The following is a 26,077-nucleotide window of genomic DNA, read 5'->3' as shown; positions in this document are numbered from 1 at the left end:
CTTGTTCATAATGAATACTATTAGCCAAATCATTATTCCTATTAATGAAAAGATCATTGTCAAGTGAAATCCCTAAATTATTTTCACTCTATTCATCTCTGTCCATGCGACATTTTGAAGATGCATTGTTGTTATCATAATAATCAGAGTTCTCGTGGGTGTCTTCATGTTGGTCCTTATAGACTTCTTCAACATAATGAGCCACATATAGATATGGTGAAGTGTATACATTGTGTTCTCCTTCATTCTAACCAAAGGTATGAATCCCTTCTATTGTTTGTATGATCTCCTTAGCCTTAGCGTATATATTGTACTCTCCTTATTCTAACCAAAGATTTGAATCTCTTCTACTGTTTGTATGATCTCCTTAGCCTTAGGTTCTTGATCATCATCTTGGTGAGTAGTTGTCCTAGAAATCTGATTTTCAGCCTGATGTAACGAGTATTGTGTCATAATTAGTTGAAGACATAACTCATCTATCTCCTCTTTATCTTTAACATATTTGATAGTCATATCCTTGTCTTTGAGCAACTTCAAGTAGTCTAATTTTATTCCTTCCAATGCATCCTTAAGAGTGTGAAGGTAAGCACTATTGATTCCATTCATTATTCCCTTCTCCTTTTCAACGTTATTAACCTCACACAAGGTTTATTTGATGTTTGTATAGGTGTTATCAGAGTGCACTAAGGCTACAATGACCATATCATTTGATACTTTCAAGTTATCCTCCAAATTATATGTTCCAAGATCATCAACTAGGAATGGAATTTCTGATTGGTCCTTCAAATCAGCCCCTATAGTAGCTTCATTTTTCTCTAACTCTTTTATTCTAGATTTGGCATCTCCTTGGTTGGAATAATTTCCATTTTCAGCTGCATCATTTTCAAAATGGTTCTCCATCTCAAAATGTATTATCTCATCAAGTACCACGTCATTGTTTTCAAAAGCTCATCCTCATGGAGAGGCTCATTTGCATTTTTTGTCATATCTTGTAGACAAGCATTCTCATGATTGGGCTTGTCAATAACCACTTCCAAACCACCAAATAGGATGATAGTATGATCCTTACCATCATCCATAGTGGCTTCCCTCTCATGGTCTGCATGATGTTGAAGTTGGATGAATGAGTTATCAACATCCTAAACATTGATATGCACTTCTTGAGCTGACTCTTCTTCCTTGTTATTCTCACGAGTGTGACCAAGTGACCAAATACATTTGCAAGTAAAACAAATCTATTCTTCCCTCATTTCCTTGCATTTATCTCTTCATTATCCTGTTGTTGTTGAAACTTCCCAAAATTTGATTCCATTGACCAGTTTATAAGCACCTTTTGAAGCCTTTTGTTTCCTATTTGAGATTGCTAACAACGTTTGTAAAAGTGGTTGGAAATGACCATCACTCTTATTAATTCTCATAACCATAATGTTTTCCATGGCTGCAATAGCATCTGCATTGTGTTCGTCCCTGATTGTACCAAATAGATTTTGAAAGATGGTATGTATTAAATCATACAATCCCATATCAAGCAAAACATTGCACAATCTGAGTTTTGAAAATGACTTGAGTATGGTTGCCCTTCTCGAGAAATGACAACTGATGATGATCCCAATTTTGAACACTATCAATAATTAAGTACCTCATTCGTTGTGTCTTCTTCAAAAGATTCTTGGGGCACCAAAATTCTTGTAACCTACATCAAACAAGAAGTAACCAACAAACTTATCTCGCCATCTGAATGCTTCAGTTACTTGAATTATTTCGACTTAGTCGTTGTCGGCAAGAGGCAAGAGCAGTTTGCAATAAATCTAAGGGGAATTGCTCAACAATTGTCAAACATCATTCCAATAAAATCAAGAGTGATGAGATCCTTTTCCCTTGTTTGTGACAACTGTCCCAGCTTGTTATTAGCCTCAAAAAGCACTTTGGCTAAACTATTTTCTGATGTCATTTTTTAAATTTGCTAGTCTGATGCCACTATATTTTGCCCCTTGACTACTTCGTTTTCTCACAGCAAATTTGTCAAACAGTTTGTATTCAGTCCGATATTAATAGCTTCAAGGTCTGATCATTTCACTCACAAACTGTTGTCTCAATGTAAGGCATTCTTATGAAATGTGAAAGCAAACAGGAGTTCCAGGGTTGCTATCAATATCTCTCACAACTGGAGATTTTTTTGAATCAAAGCAATACTTAGAAACTCAAACAAGGACAACCATGTTACTGTAGCTTGAATATTGATCCTGATCTTCTCACAAGCATGGCTTGTTTGTTTCTCCCAAGAATGGAGCGCACAGGTTCTCAGACTATGGCAGTAATCATCTTTCCATTTCCTTCAGCAGAAAATAAGAATCTAAAGTCTTGAGAGAGTCATCTAGCTGAGTAATTTTCAAAGTGTGATACATCATTGTACTATTAATTAGCCTTAAAGACTGGCATCTGCTATTCCAATCCAATTATCTGCTTGACTGCAAAATTCTCCTATTAAAATTAAGTGATTGTCACAGGTCCACTTCTTCAATCACCTTGTCTTCCAATTACTGTAGACACAGTATCCTTGTTTAAAACCAATGACTTCTTATGGTAGCTCTATGATGCTAACAAACAATATGAGAGTGATACTATCACTAGCCTCGGTGCATACCGAGTCAACTCCAACAATATGCACGCTAGCTAGACTATTCCCAACAATCACAACTCCAATTCCCTTGAGGGTGGAAGGCCACATCTATTCACTGTAGGATATTGATGACTTGAATCTTAGCTAACAACAAATTATTACAACCTTCTCATGCACAGCTATATGGTGTAGTCACTTGAAATCCAATAATATTTTGACTGTTGTTATCCACAATTATGTGTAATTTCCCACACATGCAAAACTGAAAGTATGCAACTCGGCTAGCTTATTTGCATACAAAACTTCAACCATATCAGGTTATTGTGTTTCCTTATATCGAGCAATTATTGAATGAATTCACTAGAAACTGTACTCCTGTGTAGGCTCTGATTGCAATAATTTGTTGAGATTTTATTAGCAAGGGTGATAGTCACATCATAATTTTCTTTAACTGACTTAACTATGTTCATTCTCGATCACTGCTGGAGGTAACAGCAAGGGATTCCAGATGGTAGTTGTTGTTTGGTTTAAATTCCAACCTCCCTCTAGTTCAATCTCCCAGCAAACATGTGCTGTAGGAAAATGGCATACATCCAACTGCTCTTGGTGTGGAAAATGTTCCACCCTGAATCAAAAAAGAAACTATTCCTTTCAATGTGCTTTTACACAAAATTGTCGTTACAATTCTGAAACAACAAACTAGTTTCCGTTATGGCAGATTGGAGAATATTAATCAAGCTAATCAAATTCGTAAGTGAGAAAGAGGTGTATTCAGAAACAAACCAATCCGACTTTACTTGCCATAGCATCGATTCACCTTTTGGGATGGTATCCATAGATTGTTGATTATTGTGAATTAACTATTCTTTCATTATTGTGCGCATAGATGACCAAACACGACACTCACTTAAACCATATACAGCGTCATCGTCGTTTCTTTCCTACTCATGAACACCACTAACAAACAACTAGCTATTGTTGAACTAATCAAACAGTAGCAATAACAGTCTACAGTGATTCAGACCAACGGTCACAAATGATAGTAGACACTCAAATTAGACGCCAGCTCTGAGATGGTGAGATTTTGCAGAGAAAAGAAATCGAATCATATAGCTCAAAATTCCCACAGATGGAATGCACAAAAGCCTCACATTCTTCCTTACATGGCAAAAAAAATAGGATTCCCTCCAAATTGGATGCCTTTCAAATAATATCCAGGGCTCAATAATTCTAACTTTCCCAATTTGAACAACAGATGTCCTTGTCTTTACTCCCAATTCCTGTGTGTGAATGTTCGCATCCCCTGGATTAAAGCTCGAGCCCCTCTGTTATAGCAGAATGCTTTAGCAACTCTGCTTCCAATTGTAATGCTCTGAGACTGGGTTTCCATGTTTCTGAGAGTGAACCTCTTCAAACACATCAAGAATGGTGGGTGTCGTCCTGACCACTATCTGCCTTACAAATCTCACAGCTAGTGTTACTGAAGGGATCTATGATACCCGACTCACCTTTAAACCACCATGCTAAATCAACGTCAGCCGATGCAAGTCTCTATTTCACCCATAACACCTTATGTCTTCAACAGTTGGAATCAGTGAGACATGTGCCACTCTCGGCAATAATGATTTCTAGTTGTTCAAACATACTATTTCATCCTTAAATAATAAGCTCGAAGGTAAACCACGCAATCACCAAATGTGGATAGCTCTTTAGATATATTTAAAAGTTTGGCCATATATTCATTGTGTTGAACATTGATTATAATATTGGGCGCCCACCATCAGAGTCATGGAAGCTCCAATGTTATAATCGTCCGAATATCTCAAAACTATACTCCAGCATTATTCACCCAATAATAATATTAATATTTTAGCTCCACCATGTTAGCAGAAGAAATAAATTTTACTGTAAATTCTTAAATCTGAGACCCACAACACAAATATTTCCAAGGCCAACTTTAATCAAATTTTTCCATTTGATAGAACTTTCTATATCTTTGCTCCTACTGAAACCTTTGACAAAACCCAACAGGATGGCAGGTTCGGTGCTCTAATACCACTGTAATATCCCTACTGGATATTTTCTCCATTGATTTCTCCCACAGAAATTTTCAGAATACAGACAGATATTTAATGCAAAATAAACCAACAAATGAACCAATAGATTCTCATTAAAATACCTCAAAATGCATTACTGCATTATACATCAGCAATACAATAACCAGATATCTAACAATCCAATCTTAAATTCAGTTACACAATCAGATTGGAAAACTAAGAAAGAACTTGTAAGCTCAGCATGAACTCCGTCTTGTATCCACTGCAACGATGAATCAGGTCTACATCCAATCCACCACAAATGGCCTGAAGGTTTCCATCCTTAGATCTGAATATAAAGTTGAAAGCTCTCCGAATGTTTCTCCAAGAGAAGCTCAAAACTAAATCAAAAATTATAAAGCACGCCCCAATGAATGAAGCTTCTCTCATTTTAATGCTCAAAGTTGTGACCCTTCAATCCTCTTCTCTTGGATTTTCATCGTGTTCCTTCTTTGTCACTTTTAGCCCACTTTATAATTTTAAATTGACCTTTTACAAATTTATGTTATGCTCCCATAAGTCAATTTTAATATTGCATGAATGTCTTTTTCATAATGTTCCAAAAAGGGAACATTACACTTCGTGACTCTCTAAGCAACTCTTGCATGGCATCATGTGGTGGTATCTACATGCAAGATGAAATATAATAATATGCATATAAAAGGTTCTCAACCAAAAAACAAGACATCTCAATTTTTTTATCGCCTCCGATCTCAACTCATTGGGCTTTGAGATGTGACTATTCTATAATAATCACTAATCAATGCGCTAGATTATGCATCAGAAGATGCTCTCACATGAGTCAACTTATAATATATCTGCCCAAACTATCAGATGAAATAATAATAGCTACTAATGAAGTACCTTCAATCATATCAATTGCTTCACTTTGGGAATCAATGACCATTTTGGCTTATGTGTGAGCTAGAGATTGTGTTATGGATGCAAATGTCTATCCAACCAAACATTTGTGCACTGGCACAGGTTGATCACCTCTACAATATTGAGCATGATCTACAAGTATATCATGCCCCTAACCTACATAAAGAGGAAGATTGAGGTAGTTGATGTTATAGACCTAAACAAACCTCGTCATATTTGCTAGGAAATATATGATGGAATCTGGTCATTATTAAGATAATGGTCATGCACAACAAGAAAGCACGGGTATATGAGAGTGACTAGATCTAGATCCAAGCACTACGACACCTAGTGGGCCTTCAACTTGGCCTTCCCATCATAACTAGTAATTACCTATTACCTGAAGATACCCTTTGTGATCCAGTGCTACACCTCGTCAAAAGATACATCACCAAAGATCATTTCCCTTGACCTCTAAAAAATTTAATGTACAATCTATGGGGTTATGGGCATACAAGCAATACCCAAGCTACTCTAAACTAGTCAAAAAGATCATGCAAATGGACCTTTACACACCATTAGAAGACTAGATGGTGGATCTCATCCTCACAATCTTTGTTTTAGTTTAACCCACCAATATTGTTGGAAAATAACACCTATACGTCAACTCGTGGAAAAGGATCTATTGAAATTGGTGAAGAAACATTCATTATCCATTTATGTAACTCGCTTATCCACTAGTTTTCTTTCCATGTATTGAATTACACAGTGGTACACGAAGAATAGTTTTGACACCACATTCCAAGGTCATCAAAGATTTGTCGAGTTGAGACATTATGTATCTACCAACATCATTTCCATTTACAAATTACACATAATGGTACGTTGAGTCACACCGTATTCCCTAATCGTCGAGGTAAATTGTATCACTTTTCTTCATTTGGATTTGTCAAATTTCATGACAATTACACTCATACCTTCAACATGCAAAAGAAAATACAGTTTGGTTGTTTGAAACTTGAATTCTATCCTTCTCATTCTTACCTACACCTTTCATTGATATCTCTTCCATCTCCTACTTCTCTAGCATTGAGCATTCTGACATTATCGATTTCTCATGATTTGGGGTGATATGATATTCACAATTTTGTTTCCACTACAACTGATTAGGACGATTATTATGATGACATATTAGCCTTGTTGAGTAAATCCCATTTTATAAAGTTGGATGGTACTTTTGATGATAGTAACATCATTGCTGTCAACACAGTTACATCTTTAGTCCATGTTCTACATTCCAAAGACTTGAGCAATTTTCAAAGATTTTTCATGGTCTTTGAATCCTATAGATCAATTATAGAAACTTACATTCTTCTAACATGGGATGATTTCATGCACCAATTTGCATTTCTTCCACAATGAAGTAATTTCATTTGACATTCAAGGATCACATTTTGTATTCTTCTCCAACCATTATCATGCACTGCATATTTTATTTTCTTATGTTGGTTCCATAGTCTATCTCTTCTTTCCTTTGGGGGGGGCATATTCTTGTACATCGTGAAAGCAAATGCTTGGTGGATCATCATTAGTCCTTCCTTGTGTCACTTATCTTCTTTCACACTTTTACATGTCACCTACATCATTTCTTTTTTGGGGAGAAGTTTTGCTCCAAGTAGATTGTCTCCTTTGCATTATAAAAAATGGTACACAAATTCCAACATGGCCTAGGAGTTGAGACACATTACTCCTTAAGGGGAGTGTTATTACAAATAGTGTCATACACACCTAATTAGCTAATAATCTTTCTAGGATTGACCTATTCACACCTAGCTTGAGTTTACTAAGACTATTTCACGATTTAATCTCACTTGTATGATTGAAACATGTACTCTTTGTAATACACCTATTACATTCATGTTTGATACTCGCTCAGTATCAAGTGAACTAATATGTGTTCCATCTTTGGAAAGTCGGACATAATTTTGAGTCCCACCACTTATCTCACTTATTTCACCTATATATGCAAGATTGTTCATTGCATTTTATACATTCTTATTTTACATATAAGTAATACTCTTGTGCACTATTTATTTCATTGGTGGAAGATTGATTTGTGTTTTCTAAATCTAGCTTACCTCAAACTTTTTACCTTTCCTTGTCAAGGAGAAAAGTGGGAACTTAAACTTGTCAAAAGGTCTCTGACATCCTCATTCTTATTTTTATTTTCTTGACTCGTGTTGTTTCTCTACTAGTGTCGGCCTTCTTAGCTCCCATTGTGATGTTCCCATTCCCCTTTGTCTAAAACAACCAATGGAACAATTGTGTATGGTCCACTGGAGAAGCAATACGGCTTGGGTAAAATGTCATACGGTATCAAAAGGAGAATGCACACACTAGGAAAGATGGTTGTACAATGCAGGCCATATAGTGTGATGCTGGATGAAGAGGTCGTTCGTACGGTAGGCCACAGAATGTCATACGGTAGTGGGGACAGTTGTGTACGGTGACAAATCGTGGTCATGGGGTATCAAGGAAATCATACGATAGCCAAGAATGTAAGGCTACACAATAGTGATAGTGTAGGCCATACGGTAGGGATTAGGTCTAACGATGGTGAAGGAAGATGTCAGTTATGTGAAGGTGATGCAGTACGGATTAATGCAGAAGCTCATACGGTGTCCACAAAGAGATGTAGGGTGATGATATTGAAGCCAGGGATAGACAAAACCAACATACAGATGATGCTAGATTGAAGTAACCCAAACACAGAATATATATATATATATATATATGAAAATATATAGCTTACAAATAATAATGAAGCTTCGACTTGCCAAATCCGAGCCAAAGTACACAAACGAAATAGGGTGAGGGTTGAATCCCACCAAAACCGAAAAGCCAAGTAGCGAAGATCTTTCACTTCTGAAATGGTGAACAAAGAATCCCAACGGGAATTCGCAGTACAAGAAATAATCCAAATTGCATACCAAGGACTACCTACAAGCTGTGCTTAAATACCCATTGAGGAAACATTACTGAGTGTGTACAAAGATAGCCGACGCCTACACTTACCTACAGAAACTAAAACAAAAATGGGTTCAAGATATACTAAATCAATCGCCCCATTAACAAAAATTTAATTAATAATTTATCTTATGATGGGAACATTACAGTCCCTCCATCCCAAATTTTCCTTGTTCTCAAGCAAACACAATGTTGGATGTTGTAGAATGTGCTCACCTTCCCACATCACGTCCTCCAATGGCAAGTGTCTCAAGTGTACCAAATATTCCTTCACCATACGGTTCTGCAAGGTCTTCTCACAAACTTCAATGATCTCAGTCGGTTCCAATATGAGCATCCCTTCTTCATTGAGCGATGGAAGTTCTATACCTACCTTGATGTTCTGTCCCACAACTTTCTTAAGGCAGGAGACATGAAAAACGTTATGAATGTGGCTCCCCTCTGGAGGTTCCAGCTCATAGGCAACTTCACCGATGCGGCGAACTACACGATAAGGGCCATAAAATCATGGTTTCAATTTTTCTTTCCTTGTTACCTTCAACGAGGATTGCCTATATGGTTGAAGCCTGAAATAGACCAAATCTCCCACCTCGAAACTTCTCTTTCGACGTCTGTCGGCGTACATCTTTTGTTGATTCTACGCCCTTTGTAAGTTTTCCTTTAAGCATCTCAAGATGTCCTGCCCCTCCTGCAGATAATCCCTCACCCGTGGTGCGCTGCTATCACCTTGTACAGTATCGATGAATGAAAGGGGTTCATACCCGTATAGTGCTTTGAAGGGTGTCATTCCGATGGACATGTGGTAGGTGGTATTGTAACAATATTCCCCGAGGTGCATCCATTTGACCCACGCCTATTGTTGTGTCGAGACATAGTTCCGAAGGTACCCTTCTAACCACTTGTTCACCATCTATGTTTGTTCGTCTATCTAAGGGTGGTAACTAGTACTTAGGGACAATTCTATTCCTGCCAAGCAAAACAATTTTGTCCAAAAGCTACCAATAAATCGTCCGTCCCAATCACTAACAATGTTTCGGGGTAACCCTTATAGTCAAAAGACTTCTCTGAAAAATAGATCGACTACCTGTCCGGCCTGAAAATCTGAGGGGATGGCAAAGAAATGTGCAAACTTCCTCAGTCTGTCAGCTACCACGAAGATACAGTCTTTCCCATTCACCTTAGGGAGTCCAGTAATGAAGTCCATCAAGATACTTTCCCACTTTTGTTCTGGTATAGGCAAAGGTTGCAGTAACCTGACAAGTAGAGTATGTTTGAATTTGTTTTGTTGGCAGACTACACACTCTCTTACATATTGCAATACATCTCCTTTAAGACCTTTCCATGAAAACCTCTCCCTAAGTTTTCTATAAGTTTTGAGGAAGCCTAGGTGCCCATGCAAGGGTGAGCCATGTACCTCCTTCAAGATTTTCTACTTCAGTTTGGATTCAAGCACTAAGTATATCTGATTCTTATAGTAAATGATGTCATTCACCACTTTGTACCGATCATCTTGAGTGTTGCCATCCATTAGCTCATAGGCAAATATGTTTTTGGAATATTCCACCAACAGATGTGTTTTCCAATCGGTTGAAATCTGAGTCAACAAGCAGATTGCGGGTTTCCTAGACAGAGCATCTACAACCACATTGTTCTTTCTCGTCACATATTCAATGTCAAAATCAAAAGCCTGAACCTTGATTACCCATTTTTGTTGCCTTCCGTTCAAGTCTCGTTGCTCCAAAAAATATCTCAAGCTATTATGATCAGTACGAACAACAAACTTGGCACCCACCAAATACTATCGAAATTTGGTCAGTGCATGGACGATAGCCAACATCTCCTTGTCATAAATGGAATACAGATGCTCTACTTGTGTAAGTTTTTGACTCTTGTAGGCTATGGGGTGTCGGTCTTGCATCAGTACCGTGCCAATGTCTTCTCCGAATGCGTTACACTCCAGAATGAATGGTCGAGTGAAGTCAACTAAGGAAAGTACTGGACAAGTGCTCATTACTTCTTTCAACTTATCAAAAGTGTGTTGCACCTTTTCATTCCACTAGAAGGAATCATTTTTTGTCAAATATGTTAATGGTGTGTTGAGCTGAGAGAATCCTTTTACAAACCTCCGATAATAACTGCACAATCCAAAAAACCCTCGCAACTCCGAAAGTGATTTTGGGGGAGTGGGGGGGGCCAATCAAGGATAGCCTGAATCTTCTCCTGATGAACCTGTACTCCATATTTACTGACAACATGCCCCAAATACAATATTTCTGTCATACCAAATTCACACTTAGACCGCTTGGCGAGCAAAGATTGAGCCTTCGTGATCTCTAGGACTTCATTCAAATGCTTCAAGTGCTCTTCCCATGTCTTGCTATAAATAAGGATATCATCAAAGAATACCAGTGAATACTTACGCAATTGTTTGTTGACGATGTGATTCATGCATGACTAAAACGTAGCAAGTGCATTCTCTAATCCAAATGGCATGACCAAGAACTCATAATGCCCGTAGTGACAACGAAAAGCCGTCTTCTCCACGTCTTCTTCCCTCATGCGGACCTGATGGTATCCAGAGCAGAGAACTATTTTTGAAAAATAAGCTACACCATGTAATTCATCCAACAATTCATCAATCCTGGGAATAGGATATCTTTTTTTTATCATTTTTTTGTTCAACGTATGGTATTCCACACAAATGCACATCATCTCATCCTCCTTTTTGACCAATACTACTAATGATGCAAAAGGGCTAGAACTGGGACGGATCCATCCTTTCTCAACCAGTTCTTGAATCATCTTTTCAATCTCATCTTTGAATTTTTGGGGATCGGCCGTAGGGTGTGGTTATGACTAGTTTGGCGCCTTCTTCCAACTCAATAGTATGTTCAAACCCACGATGGGGAGGTATGCCTGGAGGAATGTCCATAAGAACTTCATCATAAGCACTCAAGATATTTTGAAAATCGTCATCCTGGTGAGGTGTTCGTTGTCTTTTTATGAGATCTGTCGAAACAAAACAATGTGCAGCCCAAGCAATGTCATCATGCCGAAAGATTGCCTCCATCCGATGTGTTGAAACTTCCTTCGGTCCATCATTGACCATTCTGCAAGGAACAACCTTCTACCCATCGACAACAAAAGTGAAGTCCATTCGTTTGAAGCTCTAAGTGTATTCATCAAGTGTCTTCATCCACTGTATGCCAAGAATAACATTCATATCATCTAGGTCCACTATGAAGAAACCCTCTATCACCATGTGGTTAGCCATGGTGATACTTAGTTGGGGAACAAGCTGTGTATAGGGAAGAAGGATCCCTCCCGCAACCTTGACCTGGAATCCTACGTGTGTTTCAGTAGGTAGACCTCTTTGTTTCACCAAAGATGAGTTTATGAAGTTTAGAGTGGCTCCGCTCGAGCATTACCATGACCCTTTATCCTTGAAGAGTTCCTCGTACATGAAACACCGTGCATCTCGAGCTCCCGGTTAGGGCGGTAATTTATTTGCGCCGTAGCAATGATACAATTTAGTACAGTTCAAACTAACCATTGTGGTGTCCTCATGAGGATGGTTGTCTTCGGAGGGTAGATCTTCTTGTTCGTCCTCATCATCGGACACGACTTCAATGTACTGAATTTTTCCTTTCTCGAGGCATCTGTGCCCAAGTTCCCACAGTCCCTTAGTTGAAACATAGTTTCTTCCTCCGGAGCTCCTGTCTGGTAGCTTTGTCCAACGACGGCTTCTTCGGCAGAGGTCTATTATCTTTGTCCCTCGAAAACATCAACGGTTTGGAATATGAGTACCCTCGAGAGGATGACATCGATGATGATGCCATCCTCCAAGCCTTCTTGATGGCCTCCAACAGGGTGGCAGGATTGAACCCTTTTACCCAACCCTTCAATGGTTTTGTCAATCCATCCATGAAAAGCACTATCTGTCTTCTTTCGGAAATGTTTGTGACCAAAACAAAGAGTTTCTGAAATTCTGTAATGTACTGGTCAATCGATCCAATCTACTTCAATTGTGCCAATTCTTTGAAATTAAGTTTTGGATCTTTACCATCAAATCGATCTATCAATTTCTCAATAAATTCCGCATAGGTATTTATTTGGTCATGCCTCAATGTGATGGTGTCGTGATGCCACCATTCATGCACTACTCCCTCCAAGTGTAATGCCGCAAATTTAATTGCTTCTTCTTCTCTGGCATAGGATTAAGCTAAAAGTATTGGCCTTCATTACCCATGCTTGCACAAATATGGATTTGGATCCGTCAAATGGAGACAAATTTACTTTACTCAACTTCCTTTTGAGAACATCGTTAAAATATCCTCGGTTTCCACCTCATGAATCTCTCTCTTAGATCTGCATAGTCTTTGTAAGATATATCTTCCTCAAAATTCACATTCTTTCAGTCTTCTCTCAATTGTTCTTGAACTTCCTTAAAGGTTGGTTGCTTCCCTCCATGCGGTGCCTCTGTCTGTAGAGGAAAAGACGGCATGGAAGGTCGTGTGTTGGATGAGGGTTTGCTTTACCCGACACCAAGTCCATGTTGTGACCATTTTGTTCACCGGATATTTTATTGTTTGCCAATTTCTTGAGAGTTCCTTCCATGAGTCGTTGAGTATCATTAATTTATGCCTGATTCCTTGCAAAGTTCTCTTAGCAGCGCTACGAGTTCGACAATCGTCGGTTCTGGTTTTACCACCATTCTATCAACCGAATGGGATCTTCTTCTCTTCCAACTATAAACTCTCATTCACTGTCCACAAGCTGGCAGGATTGTAGCTTTGATACAACTGTGATGTTCATGTTCCCCTCCATTTGAAACAATCAACAATTGTGTACAGTCCACTAGAGAAGTAGTATGGCTTGGGTAATATGTCATGCGGTCCCAAAAGGAGAGTGCAAACGCTAGGAAAGATGGTCGTACAGTGCAGGTCATGCGGTGTGATGCTAGATGAAGAGGTTGTCTGTACGGTAGGCCACATAATGTCGTACGGTAGTGAGGGCAGTGGTGTACGATGACTAATCGTGGTCGTACAATAGGGCCGCACAATAGTGATAATGCAGGTTGTACAGTAGCCAAGAGTGCAAGGCACATAGTAGTGATAATGCAAATCATACGGTAGGGATTAGGTCTGACGATGACGGAAGTGTCGGTTATGTGAAGGTGATGTACAGACTGATGTAGAAGGTCGTATGGTGTCTATGGAGAGATGTACGGTGGTGATCTTGAAGCCAGGGGTAGATGAAACCAACATACAGATAATGCTAGATTGAAGTAACCTGAACACAATATATATATATATATATGAAAATATATAGCTCACAAACAATAATGAAGCTCCAACTTGCCAGATCCAAGCCAAGAGGTACATAGACAGAATAAGGTGGGTTGAATTCCACCGAAACCGAAAAGCCAAGTACGGAAGGTCTTTCACTTCCGAAATGGCGAACAACAAAGAATCCCAACGGCAATTTGCACTACAAGAAATAATCCAAATTGCATACCAACGGCACCTATAGGCCGTGCTTAAATATTGGTCGGGGAAACCTTTTAGAGGGTGTACAAAGATAGCCAATGGCTACACTTACCTACGGAAACTAAAACAAAATGGGTCTGAGATATACTAAATCGATCGGCCCATTAACAAAAGTTTAATTAATAATTTATTTTATGATGGGAACATTACAATTTCAAGAATTGCTAGAAATCCTAATACCTTTATTTGCTCTTTTTCTTCTATTATGCCCCTTTTGACCTTGGGCATTTTTCTCTCATTTATGCATTCTTGCCCTTTGGCATTTTTCTCTCGTTTATATGTTCTTCCCCTTTGGCATATGACCTTTCCTTGCCTTTGGCCTCTTTCACTTTTGGTTAGAGAGCAAGCAACAACTGGGAACTAATCAAAAGTTCCCATGGTTCTAAGAACCATGAGAAGCTATAATGCTTCTTCCTATATCTTCTTGATGATCATGTGCTTTTATTGAAGGTTCCATCGATTCACAGAACCAAAGAAGTTCCCAACACCTTGTTTTTCTTTGCTTTTCTTTCCACTAAACCTTAACCTCTCAAGCCATCTTCATCTTCTTGATCAAAGGCTCCCCAAGAATCAAGAACCATCCAATTTTCCACCTATTCCTAGAACCACCAGAACTCCTAACAGCACTTTGTTTACCTTTATCTTTGGCTTTGGTTGTTTCTTCATGCTCCCTATGCTCTCCTTTATCAAATATTTCACATTACTTTTGCTTCCTATATCTGTTACCCTTGTGTCTTTCTCCATCAGAGGTCCCTCGCCTTTGTCAAGGTAACACTACTAGAAACAAGACTTTGGTCAGGGGGTCCTATGGAAGCTCAAACGAACACTTAGCTTCCTTCATCTTCTACCCTTTATGTTCTATTTCCCACCTTTGTTCTTATGTCGAAGAATGATTTGGGGCCAAGAACCAATTAGAATTAACACAGTTCTAGAAACCAATGAAAGTCATGACAACTTTGCTTTTCTACCTGAAAACTAAAATTTTTTCCAAGATCAAAGGTTCACCACGAACCAGACATGTCTTTACAAGTTGGAAGAAATGAAAGACAAGGAAACAATCACAGGTTCCAATATTTCTAGAAACGTGATAGTGGGCCAAAAAAGTTCTAGGAACCAGCCAAAGCTCGAACTGCCTACACATTAATTTTTTACCCAAATTCCTTTGAATTTGAACTGAAGAAGCGAGGGAGTCTATAAGATAGAAACCTCGAACAACACTCGTGCTTAGTCAATTTTCAGTTTATTTGACTTTAGGTAACTCGCAAAAAGAGAAAACCGCAATCCAGAAACAAATTCGCATGATGACCCACATAAAATTCTCAAATAGGTATATAATCAACAGAAAAATTAAAGGGGGCCACAATTGACAATAGGTATGACCCCTCATAACATTATGTTCTAACAAAAATATTATAAGCAGTTACCCTTGGCTCACTTGAATTGAATGCACAAAGTAATCATTAGAATACTGTTCTGTTCCTTGTAGCATGGTTGATTGCCTCACATGCAAAAAGTAAATAAAAATAGCACAGAGCTTGTGATTCTCTACTCGAATCATGTTTGCCTTCCATCAAAAATTAGTGCTCTCGTACCATGATCCAAATTCCAGGTTTCATCAAGAGAACCATATATATGTGGAGTCAATATATGTTGTAGCAGTGTCAATATGACATCATGATGTGCAGAGGTGCATAGAGTAAACTTATGATACAATCTTAAACCATTGATCCAAAGTAAGAGACGGGACAAAATGCATTACATAACAGATAGGAGCCCAGGAAATTCCCATTCTTAAGATCTTTGCCAAGAGATGCTCAAAACATTTAAACAACGTGGATATACAGTACAATAATTACCCATCAAAAAATGGAACAGTTAATTGAGATGATTTGACTGCCAATTGTTACAAAAATTGGTAAATAACATTTTGTCAATGATTTGCAGCACGGGTGCACATAAGCAAACGTTGGAACTTTAAGAGCAGTACTGGAGGCATGAGAGTGAAACAGGATGAGGGTACTTTCCACACACTGATTGGCACTGCATGGATGATTAACTATTTGCGATGAACACTAATGACAAAATTAGCATAAGAGAAAATGTTGAAGTAAGAAGAAGAAAGGTTGCCATCACTGCCCACTTGCAAGGTTCGCATTAAGAGTAGTTCTTGGTAAGTAAAAATCTTCATCGAAAGTGCACAAAGCTGAAAATTGGTGCAGTGAACTCACAGGTGAAAATGATGCTAAGAGTGTAGAAAGGGTCAGCGAAGACTTGAAGACTTGTACTGTCACGGGGATTGGCAAAAGTGGGTTGCACATCAAATTTGCACAGAAATGGGGAATCCTCAGATGTGAGATTTGGCAAAAAATTTACACTCAAGTCCCAATCATTAATGTGCTCAACGTGTGGCATTGTGGGCTTAATCATTCCCATCTACGCTCTCATCAAACAAAGTACTCATGAACTAGTTTCGAATCATGAAATTACATAAAACTATAAAAAGCTTGGTCAGCATCTGAAATCAGAAATAAATTACCATTAAAAAAGTATTGTATTATTGACAAGTTATTAATTTCATGTCAACTAAGCTGGGTAAAGAAAACTAAAGAACTCCATATGTACCAGTTCAATGCTCAAGGAAGTGCCAATTTTATCATCGTGGATATTGCAATGCAAAATATAACATACCAACATTTTAGATAGCATCACAGATTCCAGTTTGAGCACCATTAAAACAAGAAGATAAATTACTATTCTATGGCATAGGGAACAATAACAACGGCTAGGTTGCCCGCCATTATATACGTATCTGCCAGTACGAACATTTAGCAGGCACTCTGCATGCAGACCAATGAAGCGGGCACTCTGCATGCAGACCAGCGCAGGCACTCTGCATGCATGCAGACTGGCACAGTAACATGCCAATACAATCACATGGCAACTCATCCACAAGAGTCGTGCATACTATTCTACTAGTTATAATAGCAGAGCTAATGCACATTTTTATTTAGTTTCCTGCAGTATCCAGAAAAAAGTGCATTCCTCACAGCTTTATTGTCTAATATCCACGGTAAAAAAATTGACGAGCACATATCATCCCTGGTCCAGTAAAAGAGTGTTTCCCTCCCGTGCCTTACTTCATTTGTGTCACAAATATCAAGGTACATTCATATCAGTCTGTACAAGAACATGCCATATTTGTAAAGCTTCCCTTATAAATCAATGCTAGACTGATCATCAAATTTTTCAAATTTCAAGTATAACCTAAAACATGACTCAACCTACCACGAATATGTTGGAACAAATTACTACCAAATAACTTCCTGTAGGTGATAGAAATATCAGAAAGCATGAATCCTTATACAAGAATCAAAATAACTTGGATAGTTTGATAAGACTTAAGTATATCTTCCTAGAACGGGCAGACTAATAACTTATGAAAATTAGAATGAGATAAATGAATTTTCCAAATTTCCAATTCTTCACTGGACTTGAGCATGAACAGTAAATTGGATCTCCAGAAGTTTACAAATGGGTGCAAAAGAATCCATAAAAAATCATATACTGTTACCCATGGTCATGAGATTTAGAAACAAAGATCCAGCAGGCTGAAGTTAAATCAAGCTTGGACTTGGCCCAAAAAAAATGGTGGTTATTTGAAAATATTTAATATATAAAGTAAAATAGCTAAAAAATCCTTTTTGAGGAAGACTCAGCTTAGTTCCTGCCATGATTCATAACTACGATCTTTACCATATGGTAGTCAGCACACCCAATAAATTGTTACTGGAGTTTGCAAAATCAGAATAGAGATATTCTTTCTATTTTAAATAAAGTGTGCAACAAATCTACTATATAATTACAATATTTACATATTAAAAAAATGAAATTGAAAGTCGGATAAGAAGACACACTGAATTTCAAAAATATAAGGAACTTCAACAAAATTGTTTCCAAGTTACTCTCAAACATAAAATACTTACAAATGATTCCACAAAATAATTCAGGCATTTAGCATAATGCATCCATACACCCTGCTGATCAACAGCAGAAAACGTAAAAGGGAGACAAATGATGACAAAAGGGATACAGAAAATATTGAACACTGGATAGAATATAGCATGAGAATATCCGTACATGTTAGTATCATACACAACATAGGATGGCAGGAAACGATGTGACATGTTTCCATGACTGTAGGATAGGCCTTTTCTAAGAATGCAGCAACTAACAATTGAAAATATATATATATATATATGGAAAATTTTAATCATGCACATCACAATTCATCATAATAATATAGAACCACAATATGAATAGTAATATTATGCTTGAATATCATGCATATAATGATGCCTTATGATTTGACATTTTTGAATTGAAGGAAAACATAGATAACAATATGTGAGATATTTAGGCTTTAAATTACACAAGGCGGCAGAGGATGGCGAGTTGAACACCAAGGGTCGCAAGAAGAAAGTGGAGTAGCGAATGGTAGTGCGACTCAAGAAAACCCATCAAGGAGCTAGGCAACTACAGACAAATCCGGAAATGCGATCTCGAATATTTTGTCCTTTGCAACTAGGGCCAATACAACTTTACTTGGCACCAACATCAAGGGACAAGTGGAGAAGCATTGAACATATAAAAGGCGTCACCGAAAGAGAAGTAATGAGGGAGAACTGGTGAAATGGGAGTCAGAGGTATAGGCTACTTGTTAGTCAGAAAGAAAGGAACAATGGATCTCAAAAACAAAGAGGCAATAGTGATGCCCACAAAAATCAATTTCCCAGTTGTGGATCGCATGATGGATTGAGCCCTTCCAATGAAATGGTGTGGGGAAGGATATATTAGCATTATTGGTTGGTGGAAACGCTCTTTCGTAGGTAAGATCTGCATTTGGCCCCTTCTAAACTCCTTTATTATAGAATTAGATTCTTATGGAAATCAAGACATTCTCTATGGAAAACCTATATTTTTTAAGGAGTTGAGTTTCCATTATATAGATTGGTCCTTGAATCTCAATCCGTTGAAATATAAGATTAAGAAAATTGCCACATGGATAACCCTCACAGAACTCCCCACAGAAAATTGGAGCATTGATGCCCTAGTGGATTGGTGATACCCTAAGCTTGTTTCTTGGTGTTGATGAAGACTTTCTTAAAGGGAAATCGGGGTCACCAGAAAATGTTTATGTTGAAATCGATATGGACTCGGGATTCTATGGGGAGCTGGAGATAAATTCTAAGCTTGAGACGACTCAGAGAGTGGTGAAGGTAAAGTGTCTAATCCCAGATTGTTGTATTTTAAGGAAGACCGTGAAGTCAGGAAGCTCTAGTCTACAAGTGCACACCAAAAGTACCCTAGAAAAAGTAAGAAAGCTAGGTGCCCTTGATCAAGGGATCAAGTTTCCACAAACGATGGGAGGTGGAGGGTTTGGAACATAAAGAAAGGGAAAGCCCCAATGATAGATTTAGAAAAAAGAGATGTCTAAAAGGAGCAACCCCCTAGAGACATGTGTCTCAAAAAATATAAACACTAATGCAAGAAAAGGCATGCTTTTGAAACTCCCAAGAGAAACTTTGATAACAAAGGCTAATGCATTGGAGCTTCTTAATCCAAGCCAAGAAGGAAAGGTTCAAGGAAACTACGGATAAACAAAGGAAGTTGAGGGCCAAAGGATAGATGAGAATGAGAAAGGCATGGATCAATACGAGGAAAACATGAAATACTTGTCAGATTTTCACACCATCGCCCCATTGCAAATGGGGACCCTCACTTTTTGATGGTAGGTCTAGGTGGTAGAGGACATTTGGCAACAATTCAAATTTTCCAAGCCTTCCCAAAATGCCCAAAAAGCAAAACATGGCAAGTGTTAAAAAAATGGAAAAGGCTGGTTGTGTCTAAAATTGGAAAAATTTGGCGAAGTCTGAAAGTTGAGAAATTAAAATTAAAATAGAATCAAAATTATAAAAAATTACCTACGTAAATAGCCATAAAAGGGAAATTAAAAAAATATATCGTTAAAATTAAAATAATATTTCTCCTTTTAGTGTTGACACTTGAAAGAGTAGACAACTTCTCAAGTGGCAGGGTTATTGCATCAAGGAGTGGATTCCACCTTCTCAAGTGGCAAGGCTGCCGCATCAAGGAGTGGATTCCATCTCCCCATGTGGCAAAGGAAGAAATCATCCTTTATTGGACAAAGGGAAGCAATTTAATTCAATGGATTCAATGAGAGAAGGGAGAAACAATGTAATGGGAGACAAGCAAGTTTCAACCAATCATGAAGCTCCTTAGCATAGTTCGAATAGCCTAGGAAGAAGCTAAGTTTTCACTTCGAATGTCCAAATTATGGGCACAACCTTGAGCTCACAGCCCGTAATGTCAAATAATGAAGCTCTGACCGATGGGACCGGCCCTAAATCTGATTCAAATCGAACATGGGCCCTAAGTTCAAAGAAAAGGCTTCAAGAGCAAACATATAGGCCCCCTATGGGTAGCATGTGGCCTTCAATGGATGACATGTGGGCCAAATCTGCATGGATGAGGCCTAAAATGAGAAATATGACCCCAACATGCAACATGTAGGCCTGGTCTAATCAGATCAGGCCTTGATTCGATGAAAAATGAGCTTAACTAAAGCCTTAAATCCAACATATAGGCCAAATCAAGCCCAAAATCACTAAAATTTGTTAAAGTTTGGCCCAGAACTAATGATAAACAGCAATAAACAAAAGAGGAACAAAACAGGCATAGAAGACCCAACAAGTTTATCCTGGGAAAACCCTTTCACTTGAAGGGGAAAACCCAGCCACACCAGAAAAATCTCTCTTTTATTGATAATAAAAGTGTTTGAGTACAATGCTTTCACTTGATACATTCGTGTCTACACAAAAAGCAATCTTGTGTATAAATAGAATTGAGAGACACATCATATCACAACTGAAGGTCCCTTCAATTTCCAAAAACAAAGTCTCTTCATATTTCCAAACACATGACTCTTCGCATGACACGTCTCTACATATAATAATATCTCAAATATTATCATAAATATCTTCTTTAGCTGAAGATGACCATAATGGTCATATTTCTATTTCATAAAATCATAGGTAAAGATCTCTATCGCAGCTACAATCTTCAACAAATTTTAGCCTCCAAACGAAACATATGTGCTAGAGAGGGGGCTTAAAATTTGATGAAATTTGAATGCAAGGGATGATTTTTAAATTTAAACTATGTTACCAAATTCTTCCCTAGCAACCCCAAAGTCTGATCCGGTTCCTGCAAAAGTCTGGTCCTTATCATATTCTTGCAAAAATCTGTCGCAGGCCTTTTACGCCTTCCAAAACTCTGTAAGATGAACTTGGCACAAATGTTGCCATTTTATAGCAAATTTGCAAATCTGCAACAAAACTAAGGTCGATTTTAGCCTAAAAATGGGTTTTTTTGTGCCAACTAACCCTCCAACCCTAAAATAGACCCCAGAAAAAGTCAAAAAGGTAAAACATATGCCATTTGGACTAAAACATTAATATATAGATCAGTGGTGTATTTTGCTATGCTGCTTTACTATATGCACAGTGGTGTATGAAATTGCTGCTTCATATTTATACTATTATACAAATACATAAATATTACTATTTTTTTTAAAATATGTTACTGTACAGACAAACACAAAATGAATTTGAACCCAACCCCAAAAAAATTGAACAAATTTCAAACCCACATCCAAACCTGAATCTGAAGCAGTAACTTAAATTTTAAATACAGATCAAATATTCAGGGGCCTAAAGATGAGATGTGGGCACTAAATCTGGACACTAAATTGAATGATAAGGTCCTGAATCTGGCCTCCAAATACTAAACATAATGAACAAATCACCAAACATGTGACTCCTCAACCAATGACTAAACTTGAACCTCTAGCGTGCAGACCTAATTAGGCCAAGATCTGAGTGGCCAGGGCCTTAAGGTGAAGCGTGTGAACTCGGGAACTTATGCCAGGCCCTAAAGCATGAAACATATGGGTCTCAAAGGAACTCAATTTGATGCAGATCCAGGTGTAAATTTATATTTAAACCTATGAACCCGGGCGTCATGGAATAAGACCCAAATCTGAACACAAAGTTCAATGACGAGGCCCTAAATCTGGCCTTTAATAGCAATATAAAGCATTGAAACTCATGTAATTTTCACAGAAGTCAGATAATTGCCTTTCTGGATTAAACTATGTGATTTTTCATCATCAACTTTTCGGATCATACTACATGATCCATCATTAGGATGAAGCAATAGAGAGTGTTCCCTTGACAAAATCCTAGACCCCAGTGATGATGATTTTTGGAGGTTGTCATTGCTAGCAAGAAGGTTAAAGAAGACAAGAGTAGTTTACACTGTCGGCTGAGGAAGTAGTATAGGAGGCTGAAATATTATCAGAACCCTAAGCTGCTTACCTTATCAGCAACAATATGACTTATCGACAAAGCAAAGAGAAAAGGTCAAAAACGGTGTACGGAAAGACTAGAAACCCTAATTAGGTCATGAAGAGAGGCAAAAGGATATTAATGAAAAAGGAGAAGAAGAAGAGAGAGAGGGAATGAAAAAAAAGGACAGTTGGAGAGGGTCTGCATGGGTATAGTGACTATTGGAACAGTGAACAGTGAACAGTGCAGCAAGTTATTGGAAAGAGATCAGAGAGTGAAGAGGGAAAGGTGAATACAGGTCAATTTCTTGTTGTTTATACCTAACAAGTTTGTCAAAAAGATTGTTAAAATCCTTTGACAATGTGATCTTTAACAGGACTTAGAAGTTCTTATTTTGAACTTACTGTAAATCCTTTAATAGGGTGACTACTATATTAGTGGGATTGAATCTCTTAACAGAGTAGTCTTTAATAGGACTGTTGATACTCTTAACAGGGTATTAGACACTTTTAACAGGGTGTAGTCTTTCAGAAAATGACAATATTGTATGCTCTTAATAGGGCACCTTATTGCTGCAGTGATAAGTTGTGGGTATCATCCCCACCACAGTTTTTTCCTCTGACCAAGGATTTTCTGCGATACCAAAATTGCTATATTATGTGTTTATTATTTGTTTGGTTACTTTACATTACTGCACATCACATGAATACATTAACTATTGGTAATGTTATCGGTTACATAGAAGGATTATTGGTTTAAGTGTTTGACAGACTATCGCCCCCCACCCCCCCCACCACCCTCCCTCCCTCTCAGTAACTCACTTGTAGCTTAACAACATAGAGATCACTTAGTATGATACAAAATGTTGATGATGAAAAATCACACACAGTTTAATCAATCTAAAACAAAGCATTAGCAAAAATCGCCCATTGATCAATGATTTTACCCCAAAAGCCAATTGGGTGGACCTAATTAGGCCCAAAACTGAATGCATTAGGCCCTAATTACCTAGCATGTGACCTTGAAATCATAAATCAGGCCCTAGCAATGAAACTTGTGGGCCTAAAACTCAATAGACCAGGCCTTAAAGCTAGCGTGTAGCCTTGAGAATGTCAACCAAGCCCCTTCTCAAGCATGTGGAGCTAAACTAATAATCAAGGCCCTAATTCCCAATGCATGGCTGCAAATTTAATTAGCCCGGACCTAAATATAAGCATAAGCCCAACAAGGCAACTTTAATCTTGACTTAAATAAAAACATGTGGCCTTGAAGTTAAGCCTATAGGCCGGGCCTTAAATCAATGAAGGTGGCCCTGAATCTGGGCACTTAAAGGCAAATCTATAAAAGGGAATTCAACTCGGACCTGAACAGCATCAGAAGACATGCAAATTCAAGGAAGAATAGCAGCAAACCCATAGCAAAAAATAACGAATTACAGAACCAGATTCCAGAATTAAAGAGCAAATTCCCAATTAGCAGAGGTAAGTTCCAGAATTAAGGGGTGAATCCACAATACAGAAGACGAGATCCAGAAAAGAAACGAGGAGTAATCCAAAGGCAGATCAGAAACAGACAAGCAAAATTCATGAAATATTTATACAATGCAATCCAAATTGGATTGCAGCAGAGCAGATATAAAACCTAGCAACTAAATGTGAATTCAGTCAAACCAAGGGTGAAGCATTTCTGTTGTTAAAAGAGTGGACATGATTTTGTCCAGAGGAAATTGGAATTGCAAATCTGATTCCATATTTAGACCATGAAGGAGTGAATGACTGTTCAATTAAAAGATAAGTTGATTAAATACAGATCAAAACAATTTATTCCTTGATTTGACCAAATCCCAAATCTGAAACATTATTTCCAGATCCAAAATAAGAATTCCATGGGATGAAAATGCCATTTCCAGATTTAGGAAGGGTTTGCAAAGCAACTTTAGTGAAATTATTAATGTTATGCAACTTGTTTCACAATTATTGAAGAATGATAATCATGAATGATCTTTTAAACTTTTCAAAAATAAATTAGCAAAGCAAGGTCAAACTTTCATTTGATATTCACTGTCTCCTTACCTTTTCACTTAGTGTTTTATTCACTATCATAATCCAAGGTGTTTTCTCTTTTTTCAAGTTGATTGCATGAGATGAAGAAATCAAAAAGTCTAAGTCACACAAAGCAGTAGATGGAGAAAGACCAACATTAATGGAAGGACAAGATCAACATATTCAAGAAGATGCCAAGGAAAGATATTACAACATAAAGTATTTCAAGATGAAGCCACTGGAGAATATGAACCATAAGAATTGAGGACTCAGGACTCAACAATGATCTTCCATCATCAAAGTGGGGTATTTATCAAGTCTATAAAGTGAACATGTTGAAGTGGAAGCCATTTCTTCAACCAATGAGAATGTGCCAAGTGTCCTAGTGAGAGAAAACCATATTATGTCTAGATTCATTGAATTTGCCAAAAGAGACAAAGATAAAAGAAACAATATTCATAGAGATGGTTTGGTGTACATACAAGTGACATCATCTTATTGGTTTATTGAATGGTGGCTTCTTTGAGTTTTCTCCTTCTACAAGCTTCTATCTAACATCTCTTCTTATTGGCCTACCAAAAAAAGAATTTATTGGTAATAAAAAGATTTTATATTAATATTTGCAAAAAGGAATACATGAAAGCCACTCTTACGCAGATTTTAATTGTGCCAGATCCATAAACAACCCAAAATTGAAACCAACCGAAAGTTGTCTCTTACAATACAAGTACATTTCCTATGCAGCATAAGCATTAATCCCCCTCTACCAAAACCTACATGAACATTATTGACACATAGATTTACATTCAAGTATACTGCCCAAGGACAAACTGGGCTAGACCAAAACAACACTTCAAACAAAAAAAACAGAAAAAGCCTAGGGCATCTTCGTTCGAGCCATTTTTTCAGCAACTCCTCCCTGGCCGGATTGGGTATGAATGCACCACCACAAGTGTCTGCCTTGCCCTTTTTTTTCCTTCACTTGCCTCATCCAACCCACAACACCCTCCAAACTGAGCTTTGCAATCGATTTACGGGGAGTCGACTTTATCTTTTACTAAAGATCCTACTCCCACAACTCCTGTTCAGCTTTGGTTTTTTGAACATACATCAACAACACATCCCATCCTTCCTGAGCTGCAACAATTTGCCTCTCCTTTGGCATTGTTGAGCTCCACACAATCGATGGCTACAAGTCCGCCATCCCACCATCAATCACACGCCATGGTCTATGTAACTTCCTCAACCCTACTCCTAGCTCCACCCAACCAACAATTGGAACCATACCTACAAACCATTGCAGCTTCACACAAACCATCATTAGAATCAAAGTTATCTCCTGAGTACCAAGTTACAATGCCCACGCCAAATAAAAAAAGAAATATCCACATTTGTTCAAGGTCAAATGTATGTTTGCAAGTATTCGTCACCAAAAAATTTGCACATGCACACACAC

The 26,077-nt window shown here is 37.9% G+C and overlaps 1 protein-coding gene across 14 annotated transcripts in view; it reads right to left on the bottom strand.

The window, feature by feature from the left end:
* LOC149531417 (1-acyl-sn-glycerol-3-phosphate acyltransferase BAT2, chloroplastic-like) overlaps window positions 1-26,077 on the bottom strand; it is a 224,817-nt gene that overhangs the window by 152,253 nt on the left and 46,487 nt on the right. For 2 of the 14 annotated variants that reach the window (XM_089811173.1, XM_089811182.1), the window contains exons 6-7: window positions 25,104-25,193; window positions 24,577-25,003 (exon numbers count right to left, since the gene is read on the bottom strand). The exons of 10 other annotated variants lie outside the window; for them this stretch is intronic. The gene's annotated coding sequence lies outside the window, so the exon portion shown is untranslated. Of the gene's footprint in view, window positions 1-16,772; window positions 17,331-24,576; window positions 25,004-25,103; window positions 25,194-26,077 lie in introns of those variants that run through there. 2 more of the 14 variants (XM_089811170.1, XM_089811180.1) reach the window with 1 other exon arrangement.

The sequence above is a fragment of the Cupressus sempervirens genome, chromosome 11 (genome assembly GCF_028749045.1).
Source record: "Cupressus sempervirens isolate cs-2001-9-10 chromosome 11, ASM2874904v1, whole genome shotgun sequence".
NCBI lineage: Eukaryota > Viridiplantae > Streptophyta > Pinopsida > Cupressales > Cupressaceae > Cupressus > Cupressus sempervirens.
The sequence above is the reverse complement of the archived record's forward strand: the minus strand, read 5'-3'. Positions and strand labels throughout refer to the sequence as shown.